We start from the raw sequence: 10,637 nt of genomic DNA, 5'->3' as shown, positions 1-10,637 counted from the left end.
GATTCAAATGTTAACTAATCAATATGATTGGAAGCATGTCAAGGGTACCGATAATCCTGCCGACTATATTTCAAGGGGAATTAATCCAAAAGAATTTCCAGATCTTCAATCATGGTGGCATGGTCCTCGCTGGCTAAGTGAAGACGAAAGTATGTGGCCTGTCTCACCTATTATATTCAAAGGAGACCCTCCTGAAATGCGTAAACAAAGGATAAGTTATTTGACAATACAAATCGTCGATCCTTTTCCTATATCAAAATTCTCAAATTTTCAAAAACTGCAACGTACGACAGCTTGGTGTTTGAGGTTTAGTCATAACTGCAAGAGCTCTCAAGAAATTAGAATATTTTCACCTCTTAGTTCAATTGAACTTGAAAACTCTACGGTATGTTTGCTAAAATTAGCTCAAGAAGAAACCTTTGGTGAAGAGATTTCTGTGTTAAGCAAATCTAAAACCTTACCTCCCAAATCAAAAATTCTATCATTATCTCCCATTCTAGATGAAATGGGAATACTACGAGTTGGTGGACGCCTTCAAAATGCATTACTTAATTATCAGAAAAAACATCCTGCAATATTATCAAATAAACATCACTTAACCAAACTATTGTTTAAACATGAACATTTAAAATTGCTACATCCTGGTGCCCAACATTTACTCTATCGTATAAGAGAGAAATTTTGGCCTCTTAGTGGCCGTAGTCTCGCAAAACAGACCGTGCACAATTATTGTGTTAGATGTTTTCGCGCTAAACCGTCAAACTTAGAACCGATAATGGGTAATCTTCCGAAATGTAGGTCCCGTCCTGCTCCTCCATTTCATACTACCGGTGTAGATTACGCAGGTCCTATTAAAATTAAAGACAGGCTCGGTAAGGGTGCAAAAATCACTAAAGCTTATATATGCCTTTTCATATGCTTTACCACTAAATGTGTGCATATCGAAGCAGTTAATAATCTAACTACCGAAGCATTTATTGCGGCTTTCCGAAGATTTGTATTTAGGCACGGAAAGCCGTTCGAAATGTATTCTGACAATGGTACCAATTTCGTAGGGGCCGTTTCAGAATTAAACGAATTATCTCAGTTTCTTAAGACAAATGAAACAATGTTACAGGAAACAATTTGCAATAAAGGTGTTAATTGGAAATTCATTCCAGCTTATAGTCCGCATATGGGTGGTTATTGGGAAGCTGGGATAAAATCTTCAAAATTTCATTTCATGCGAATTGCCGCTGATGTTAATTTAACGTTTGAGGAGTTCTCGACAGTTTTAGCGGAGATTGAGTGCATTCTGAATTCCAGACCAATCTCCCCAATGTCAAATGATCCTAATGATCTAACTGCTCTCACCCCTTCTCATTTTCTCATCGGCCGATCTCTTACATCATTGCCAGACCCAGATGTAACAAATTTACCAGTTAACCGATTATCCCTCTTTCAATTGGTACAACAAATACAACAACATTTTTGGAAGCGCTGGTCAAGAGAATATCTCTCAGAAATGCAACAAAGAAGGAAATGGAAAACTACTAAGTCCAAACTTGAAATCGATTCCTTAGTTCTTATTCGAGATGACAATGCCTCACCTTTGAATTGGTTACTTGGACGAGTTCAAAAATTATTTCCAGGACCTGATGGTGTTTCTAGAGTGGCTGAAGTAAAAACTGTAGGTGGTGTAACTCGTCGTGCTATTACGAGACTTTGCAGATTATCCATAGAAGATGAGGTGCTTACAGACATTACAAGTTTACAAGAGTGAAAGTGATCTTGTATCTATTTCGAAAATGACAGTTAATTTAATATTTTACTTTCCTCTTTTTTCAGCAATTGAACTTTGATTAATGTATTTGTGTTAATATTATTTGTAACCATTTTTATCGATGTTTAAAGATTTATTATAATCTTTCAAGGCTGGCGGTATGTTTAAACCCTAGCTTAGCTTTAAAAACATTGTCCAGTGCGACGCTTAGCAACGGGAGTTGATTAAAAGTTGTAAGAAGATACAGACGTGTTTTTTTATTGCTCTGCGAAAGTATTACTCCAATTATTCATTTTACAATCGAAAGTTAACAACAAAAAGTCTAATTATCAATCTGCATATATTCTTTGTAGCAGCAATCTTTCAAAAACTTTGCTAACGATTGGGAGTAGGCTGATGGATCGATAAGATGTTACTTTATTGGGCGCTTTGCCTGGCTTAAGGATCATTATGATTTCTGCAAATTTCAATATTTTTGGAAAGTATGATAAGCTTAGCATGCGCTTAAATATTACTGTTAGCATAATAATGGCCTTACGAGGAAGTTGTTTTAGTACTTGTGCCGAGATTAAGTCATAACCTGGAGCCTTTCGTGAGTTGAGTTTGGTTATTTCTTTCTTGACTTCTACAGGAGTAAAACTTTTGATTGGAAGGGACATTTGACATGCTGCGCTAATTAGTTCTTCCACTTCTTCATCAGGGTCTGGTGGCTCGGTTTGAAATACACTCGTAAGATGTTCAGCAAAGATGTCCGATTTTTCTTTGTTGGAACGAGCCCATTCACCATTTGGTTTATGGAGGGAAGGAATAGTTGTGTATGGTTTTTTGAGCTATTTAGTCGCCTTCCATAGCGTCTGATCATTTGCTGTAAGGTTTGTAATGTAATGTTCGAAGGATTCGTTGTTTGGAGCTTTGATGGCTACTCCAAGTTGTCTACGTAGTCTATTGTATATATATTGATCTATGTTGATTCTAGATCTTTACCAGTTTCTTGTCGCACGACTTTTTTAGCAATGAGTTGCCGAATGTGTAGGGGAACTGCGTTCAGTTCGTGGTGTAGATTGCCATGCCTATTCTTGCACAAGGGTGGTGAAATATTGAGCTGCTATCTATCTCGTGTGGAGATTTGATTCGCAAATTAAGATTAATGTTTTCTTCTAGGTAGTATTGGAAATCTGCCCAGTTGGTGTTTTTTGACGCTAGTCGAGGAGGGGGTGTGTTGTTTACAACTGTGGTACTCTTATTTATAATTATTTATATTTTTAATAAAAAAGAAATCTGGTTTAACATTTTCAGCATTGTCATATTTTGTATCCATCGTACATCAGTTTAAAGATTTTTTTTTCACTTTTACAATTATTCGTTGCAGCAACAAAAAATTTAATATTTTGGCCTGACAAAAGCCTAGTACAGTCAACCATTCCTGAATGTTTTAAACCAGAGCACAGTTATACCTGAGTTATAATTGATTTATAGACGAAGCAACGAAGTATTAAACCTAGGAATTTTGTGCAGTAAGATAAATCGTCATGCAACTTTTTGCATTCGATTTATGGCTTTGGTGAGAACCAATTAGCTTTAAAATTGTTAGAAATAGATATTTTTAACAAAACAAGTACCTAAATAAAAATATTATAAATTATTAATTAAAATTTGTTTTAAATTCATATTTAAATTCGTATTCGAATTCGTTACAAAAGAGAGCGCGACTGCTCCCGGGTTAAACAGGTATTTGAAGGCACTTCTTTCCACTTTAAATTGAATTTAAAAAGATAGGGTGCATGGAAAAAATAAGAGTTGGAAATGTTATATCTAATAGCGTGAAAAAGTTGCTAGTGTTATTTTTCAGCATATTAATATTTTTAATTTTTTTTCTAAGCGAATTTTCTGCCCTCCCAACGACCTTGAATTTTATTATGTATCTGTTTTTTATGGAAATTTCAATTTATATTATTTGGAATAAAATATGTGCTAACTCGATCTAAGATCAATTAACGAAAACTTAAAATGTTTCCAATTACAAATTTAAACGATATTTAAAGTTTTATTCGTTTTTTAGTCTCCCCAACCTCTTTGAAATGTCCCGCTTCGTGAATCCGTGAGTGTAATTTTCACTTATGTTTGGTGCGCTGCCTTACTTTGTTATTACTGTTGTTTGTAAATTAAAGATTTTTAAAATAGATAAACCAGGACCATGGGGAATAAAATCAAGATGTACTGTGGGCCGCCCCATTTTTGGGCAAACACCAAATACACTTGATAATACTCAACATAGCTCAATTGCTTCAGATAGACACACAAAAATGTAAAGGAAAGGGTACAACACAACCGTGCCAGAGAAAATGAAAGGGCAGAAGAGAGACACAAAATTCATTGATTTATTAAATTTAAAAACTAAATTATACAAAGGTCAATTAAATAAAGAATAAAAAAAATGATACATGTATATTAATGATCCTTCTATTTACCCATAAAGCTTGTTACTGACCAGGAGGTATACTATAATAGATATAGTATATCTCATATCGCTCACTAAAGTAATGAGTGAGCCTGCATAAATGTTGTTTCAGATAACTTCAAATAAATTTAACATAAAACATGTTTCAGCGGCCATTGCAGCTGCCGTCTTATGCAGTCGTCCTCTTCGCAAGTATTTTGAATTTTTGAAGTGGCAAATAAACTTGATCATCTGTTCCACTTAAACTCTTCTTCTATGCTAAAATTACATGCCCTTTAGCTATTATGTTTTTATGTTATTATTATGTTATTTCCTTATTTGTGAAACGATGTTGTTTGTGTGTGACTCGTGATACTATAAATACTTTTTTTCATGTTATTTATAGTATCATGGTGTGACTTTTATTTTTTTTCCTATTGGCTTTGGATTGCTTGATCCATTCTGCAACGATAGATAACAAATTACTGTTTGCTACAATATCTTAAATAATAATAACGTTATGTACATGTGCACACATATAATACTTATGCACGCACATACATACTACATAGGTATAGTCCATTCGCTAATCTGAGACACAATTGTCTAGTGATATTGGTAATTTTTTGGGAAGTTAGGTTGCTAGACGTCACTGGAAATTAATACACAAGCAAACATACTGTAATATATTTTAGCCCTAATTTGAGGGTGAATATTACAAACTATAAATTACTAAAATAAAACACATCTTTCTACAAAGAAGGCTCATTTAATACTCATTTGGCGAATGTACTTTTTACAATAATAAGAATAAATGTGTTACTCTGATAACAGTTGTTAGGTTTTACAGAGTGGTCTACTAAAACTATCTTTACAATATCCAACATCTCCCCCTTAAAAAAAAATTATTTTTTACTAGTAAAACAAATATAAGTATTTACAAAATAATAAAAAAGAAATTACTCATACGTTAAACGATCTATGGGTTTGACCACTCTTTTAGGCCGTTCAGTACTTTCTTTACTTAAATTCTCTTTATTTACAATATTTACATCAATATCTACAATAGGAGAAACTTCATTTGAACCACTCAGTAGTGAAGATTCCACTATATGAATTTTTTTAATTTGGTTCAAATGACGTTTCCAGTTAACATCATTTAGTTAAGGAATTTTAACAATATATGTTACTTTTCCGATTTTCCTTAAATCTACGGCTTTTATCCACTCAACCGTATTTTTTTTACGATAGTCGCGCACAGTCACTTGTTCACCAGGCTGAAACACTAAAAATCTCTTACCGCTAGAATACATTTTTTGTTTATTTTGTATTGTAGTTACATGATTTCTTAAATTTTTTCGATCACCTGGTAATAAAATGTCAAATCTTGTCCTTAAGTTCCTATTTAACATTAATTTTGCAGGACTTACCTTAGTTGTGCAATGAGGAGTGGATCGATAATCGAAGAGAAAATTATTTAATGCTAAATTAAGGTGTAATCACCTAAAAAATTTTTTAAAGCATTTTTTACTGTTTTCACAGCATTTTCTGCAGCGTCATTAGATGAAGGATGATATGGGGGAGTAGTAATATGAACAATATTATTATTTTTTAAAAAATTTTGAAACTCATCCGAACAAAAAGAACTACCATTATCGATTACCATTTGACACGGCAACCCAAAACGTACAAAACATGACCGTAGAACGTCTATAGTCATGGCAGAAGTTATTGAACTCATGGGAAGTACTTCTATCCACTTACTATGAGCATCTAATATTATTAAAAAGTTTTTATTCAAAAATGGACCCATAAAATCCAAGTGAAGTCTTTCCCAAGGTCGTTCCGGCCAAGACCACGATTGAATTTCGGTTTTTTCAGGTACATTCTTAAATTTTAAACAGTTTTCACAAGTTTTACATATTTCTTCAATTTGTTTTCCTAATCCAGGCCACCAAAAATAAGATCGCGCTAAGTTTTTCATCTTAACTACGTCCATGTGTGATGAATGTAAACTTTGTAAAATTTTTTGTTGTAATTTAGACGGAATTATAATTCGATTATTCCAAATTAAACAATTTGACTCGATAGATAATTCATTCCTAATTTTATAAAATGACTTAAATTTAATATCTTTCGCAAATTTTTTGTTTATAGATCAACCCACATCAACAAATTTGCGAACCGCAGATAAAACCTTATCATTTTTGGTTGCCTCCCTAACTTCTTCCAATTTAATAGGAAAATTACAATTTTCTGAAAAATACTCAACATAATTAAATTCGAGAACAACAGAGATGAAAACCCTAAGATCCATAAGAGGTATCACACTCAGAGATAGAGTACGAAACGAAGACACATTGAGAGAGCTAGGCGTTCAGGACGTAGTGAGATGGACAAGAGCGCGACGACGCATGTGGAGGGACCACGTAGATCGGATGGACCCTGAACGTATGGCGCATTGGGCGAAAACACAGAAGCCCAACACCAAGCGACCCATAGGAAGACCCAAAAAACGATGGTACGAGAGTTGGAGCTCCGGATCGCAGCAAAGACTGTAACAGAAGAAACAGGACATAGTCCTATTACAAGAAGAAGAAGAAGAAGAAGATAATTAAATTCAACATTTTCAACTGAATTATTTTCAATACATTGCGGAAAACGTGACAACATATCCGCTGGATTATTTTCACTTTTTACTACTTGTACATCATATTGATAACTAGATAGAATTATGGCCCACCTTCGCAATCTATTAGCTGAATATTCCGGTATTTTTTTATTTGGATGAAAAATATATGACAATGGTTTATTATCCGTGACTAACGTGAATTTTCTTCCATATAAAGAGTTATGAAATTTACATAACCCAAATACAACCGCTAATGCTTCTTTTTCTAATGTACAAAATTTTTTCTCCCTGTCTAATAGTGTACGTGAGGCGTATACAATTACTTTTTCCGTACCATCCTGCATTACATGAGAGATTAACGCTCCAACCCCCTGCTCACTAGCATCAGTTATTAATTTTAGGGGTAGTTCGGGATTATAATGTACTAAAACCGGTGCTGACACTAAAATTTGTTTAACTTTTAGAAATGCATTTTGGCAGTCAACTGACCAATTCCATGATACCTTTTGTTTTAATAAATTATAAGGAGGATTTAGCACGGTAGATAGGTTTTTAACAAATTTGCCGTAATATTTGTTAACCCTAAAAATGACTGTAAACTGTTCACACTAGTAGGCGTCGGCGCCTTGACAATTGCCTCGATTTTAGATTCAGAGGTATGTAAACCATCTTTGTCAATATCGTAGCAGTGGCGACGCGTGACTTTTTCTAAAGTGTTACCAAAACCAGATATTAAATATATACCAGATATATTATATATTATCTATATATATAATGTATTTTATAAATATTTTTATATATACAGTGTTCCCATACATCAAAGTTTGTTCGACTAGACACCGTGAATTTTCAGCTTGCTATTAATCAACTTTTTTTTGGTACGCGCGATCCAGGTCTATTATAAAAATAGATGAAATAAAATTAAAAAAAATTAAAAATTTAAGAAATTATATAAAGTATCTACAAACTAAAAACATATTTGTTGTTTTTAGGTAAAATATGTATTATATCACCTTTATACTTTATTAAAAAATCCAAATTGTATAATTAGTATACTAATCAGTACATTCATTTGTCATTTTTAGCCTAAAATATTAAATAATTTTTATTTTATTGATTATACACTACAATGTACTGTATAATCAATATTATTATATGTCATATTATAATAATGTTGTTGTTAATTAATATATTTCGACAAGTAATTAAAATCGATTAATATGATTTATATAGGATAAAAAGGTATAGATATATTATCTGTATAATAAGCAAGTACAGTTACAAGTTATAAACTAATAATTAATAATGCATATTATGCAATAATCGAATCCAAAGGGCCGGTACGGTTAACTAACCGGAGTTTAATCGAGGAAATACCGGCCCTAAGAATAACAGACTTCATAAATGGAATTATAATTATTACCTATAATTATAATAATAATTAAAATTGCATTTATTAAGTCTGATATTCTTACGGTCGGTATTTTCTGTTCCGATAGACACCGGCCCTACCTAGCGTCACCAAATTAAAATTTGGTAACACCAATACGCGGTTTCAGAGCCATTGTCCCCGCAAAATTTTCAGAGACGATCCAGTCAATGATCCTACTATCGTTGCCACTCACAGAAATGGTAAACGGCGCGGCGCACGGTAAGGGCACAGTATAATAAATATGGAACCTCTTTATACTGTGGTAAGGGCGTATTATAATAACGTGCAACCGATTTTACATAAACTCGCTGATATTTTCGTGCGTCTAGTTGGCTATTTTACTGAATTAGGTAGATACTATTAACAAATATTTCTATTTTTAAAAAATATAAATGTAATTATTTCATAGTAGTCATAAAATATTTATTTACAAATTTTAACTGTTACCAATGGTAACAATGGTTACATGGACGCTTCGCCAGTGTATCGTAGCCTAAATATGTAATTTTTTCTTTAAAAAATTCGCACTTATCTACAGATAATTTTAAACCTGCATTTTCTAACCTAAAAAGAACTGTCTCCAGCCTTGATAAATGCTCTTCCCTATTTTTACCAGTGACGAGAATATCGTCTAGAAAACATACCACACCATCAAGACCCTGTAAAAGTGATTCTAAACTTTTTTGAAATTTAGAAGGTAAACTTGCAATCCCGAATGGTGCTCTAATATAACGAAATAAACCTTTATGTGTAGAAATCGTTAGAAGCTCTTTCGATTTTTCATCTAAACATATCTGCTGGTAAGCATTAGATAAATCCAATTTTGTAAAATGTAACCCCCCGTTTAATTTTGTAAACAAGTCCTCAATTTTAGGTAAAGGATATGAATCAATTTCTATTAAAGGATTTACGGTGACTTTAAAATCACCACAAATTCGAACAGACCCATTTTTTTTAATACAGGAACAATAGGCGTACCCCAATTTGAAAAATCTACAGCTTCAATTACACCTAGTTGTAGTAACCTGTTTAGCTCATTTTCTACCTCTTCCCTCATCACGAATGGTAAAGGACGAGCTCTAAAAAATTTAGGACTTACAGAATCAGATTTTAATTTTATTGGAATTACACCTTTGGTAAATTTACCTAAACCAGGCGAAAATAAATTTTGAAATTTATTTAATATATCATTCAAATCTGATGGAAATGCTAAATCGTTTACGTTAAAAATGGTAAGATCGAACAAATTATAGAAATCTCTACCTATAGTCTAAGAGCTAGAGGCGAGAAATCATCGTTCATCGTCATAAGTAATATGGAGTTTGGCATGTGAAATATGTCTATTGTATGTTGATAATTATGACCCCTTTCAGGCTGACACCTCAGTGGATACAGGGAGTAGCAATAAGGAATGAAAGGGGAAAGTTAACGCAGGCATTAAAGGTTTTCACCTCCTATTTTGTTAAACCTCCATCGATTTACATGAAAATTGGTGAGTAGTTAGAGCATACCTCAAGAAATAAAACTGATATGGTACCAACGTGCGCTTTTACCCTGGGGGTGGATGCCACCCCTTCTCAGAGGTGAAAACTATTTTATTAAAAATAACCCCACTAATCGATAAAGGGACAAATTTTAAGCAAAATTTATTACCTCTAATTATTAAAATAAATCAATACTTTTTGAGTTATTAAAGATCAAAGATTTGAATTTTTCGTGAAATAAATGCATGATGTAAAGCGGTTTTTCGTAAATAGTTCAAAAACTGTAAGTTTTATCAAAATAGTTATGATTACCAAAATTGAAGATAATAAAAAATAAAAGAGATTTCTTATTCGAAAATCCTTTGAAAATTAATAAAAAGTGAGTTATAGGTGATGGAATGTATACTTTTTTTCGGCTAGTACCCAAATCTATGTATTCAAGCTCAAATAACGGGAAAACGGTGCATTTTATAAAATATATTTACTGAACACTTGTCAAAGTACTTAGAAATATGTATCAAATGAGCTCCCGGAAAAGTTGATACCATTAAACATTATGCTACAAACATTTTTCAAAGTTTAGGCTCCAAAAATTTGGAGCTTAATTATTATATTATTTATATAAGTTTTTAAAATTGTTTTAAGACATTTATATAAAATATAGCAAAAATGTATTTGAATATTATGTCAAATGTGCCCATTATTGGACACCCTCAGTTTCTGTACATATTCAGTTTATACAGAGGCGGTTCTAGACCAAAAAAAGTGGGGGGCAAGGGAACATAACCGGTGAATAAACAAGATAACGTGCCTTTTTAACGAAAATTATAGTACAAAAGTACTGTAAAAACTGAAGGGGGGGGCAGCTGCCCCCCTGCCCCTGGCTAAAA

Source organism: Diabrotica virgifera, chromosome 7, assembly GCF_917563875.1.
Source record: "Diabrotica virgifera virgifera chromosome 7, PGI_DIABVI_V3a".
Lineage (NCBI taxonomy): Eukaryota > Metazoa > Arthropoda > Insecta > Coleoptera > Chrysomelidae > Diabrotica > Diabrotica virgifera.
This window is presented reverse-complemented; position numbering follows the sequence as displayed.